A 2,081-nucleotide genomic window follows, 5' to 3' on the forward strand; every position below is an offset into this window, starting at 1 on the left:
AGCCTCCAGGACACAGATTATGTAAATAAGTAGGTTAGACGAACAGGTGAGATCATTTTCAAGAGTTTATATGAGCACGTTTTTTTTTTTTTTGAATGAGTGGACGTGAACATGTAACTCATTCATGTAAGCTTTTTTATATAAACAAGTTTATAGTATGGTGTGAGTTAATATGAATGAGTATGTATGAACATTTTACTTTGCCAAGCCACAAGCGGAGTTATGTGATGATTGGTGTACGTTTGGTCCATCTTATTCCGTCTGTGTGCAACATTACTCAAAAACGGAATAAACAGATTTTCGATTAATTTCCAGTGAAGGTCAGAAATGACACAGGACCAAGTGATCAGATTTGGCAGTGGGACTGAGTTTATAGTCTGGATCCTTGGATTTGGTCTAAAGATTTCTGTATCATTGCAAGATAGCGGCACAGCATCAGTGTAACCATGACAACAAGTGAACACTACATGATCACATGATTGTGATCCTACGACAAATCCACCGCTGAGGACTTATCAGGACTTATCCGTTCGAAATAAGTCTTGATACCTAAATACCTCTGATTCTTCTGACAGGTAACCATTAAACTGTTGGGGTGTTTCTGAGTCCCATCAATTCCTGCCGTCTGCTACATATTTAGGTCATGTGATTCAGTATCCGTACATAACGTACACATGCAGAACACACGCCTGTGCTCAGTACAAAGTCATTGTGTTTGTGGGTTCATCTATATTAAATGGACACATTCCATGGTGCTGTGATTTCTGATCATCAATAACTAATAAACAAATGCTGCATTTCTGACATACGGGGGAATGTGCAGCCTTGGAGGAGGACTGATCTCTCTAAGTCCTTTTCTAGTTATATAAATGTTTATATGAACAAATTTATATGAATGAGTGAGATCATATGAATGAATGAGTTTATATGAATATGTTTATAGGAACATATGAACATAATATGAATGAGTGAGGTTTATATGAATGTTAGGGAATCATTAACAATTAAGGTTTATATGAACATGTGAGAGTTAAATGAGTGAATGAGATTATATGAATGTGTAAGGTATGTGTGTTACATGAATGAGTTTCTGTGAATGTGTGGAGTCTAAATGAGCGAGCTTCATGTAAATGTCTCACTCGTATGAAACAATGAGGTTTATATGACTGAGGTTACATGCATGTCTAAGTTTCTATGAACATGTGAGGTTTAAATCATGATGTGAGGTTTATGTGAACGCATGCTTTCTAACTAAATTACCTGACTCATCAGGTAAGGAGGTCAGGTTATGTTTGCCAGAGTTTCTCACTTGATGGTATTATTTGTACTTTTCAGGCTACAGTTGAAATTGAACTTTGACAAAGTTTCCACAAATTTCCATCATGATCATATTTTCATGTGCACATTATACTTTTGGAAAACCTGCAGTGCTCTTCTGGATATCTAGATGAATTCTGGCTTGTTTGCTCGCTGCTGCAGTGGATTTAAGCCATAGATGGATGGATAATTTCTGAATTCTGTGATTCTTAAGGCTAGCTCAGACTACTGTGGTTTCAGACGGATTTACTCCCATTTCAGTCTTCCAGAATCCTGGTCTGAGATCTTGGTCCGAAGCAGTGTTGGTCCAGGTTGTTAGGTAATGTGAAGTGTTTACAGGATCAAACTGAACTTTCTGAACAGCTGCGGACTCAAAGATTGTCGAGATAATATCAAATATGTTTAAAATGTGGATGGTTGTCCAGGCTCTGCTAAACATGCTAGCCCTTGAAGCTAGTGCTCCAGATAATAATCCTCTAAATCAACAGACGTTTCTGTCCCATGTTTCCTCACTGAGGGCTCATTTTCACTGCAATATAAAGTCCTGCACAGGAATGGAAACCAAACAACCACAGCTGTTACATTTTTGACTAGTTTCCATACTTGTCTCCTCTTTACTTGAAAAGCAGGAAACACTGCCTGCAGTTCAGTCAGAAACTCTCCAGATTTTTCACTTTTAGTCACAGCTGAGTCAGAGAATCAGTTGTGCTGAGGAGTTAAACTTTTTGGGTTTTTATTGAATCTGGTTACTGCAAGTAATTATT

Source organism: Acanthochromis polyacanthus, chromosome 10 (assembly GCF_021347895.1).
Source record: "Acanthochromis polyacanthus isolate Apoly-LR-REF ecotype Palm Island chromosome 10, KAUST_Apoly_ChrSc, whole genome shotgun sequence".
Classification (NCBI taxonomy): Eukaryota; Metazoa; Chordata; class Actinopteri; family Pomacentridae; genus Acanthochromis; species Acanthochromis polyacanthus.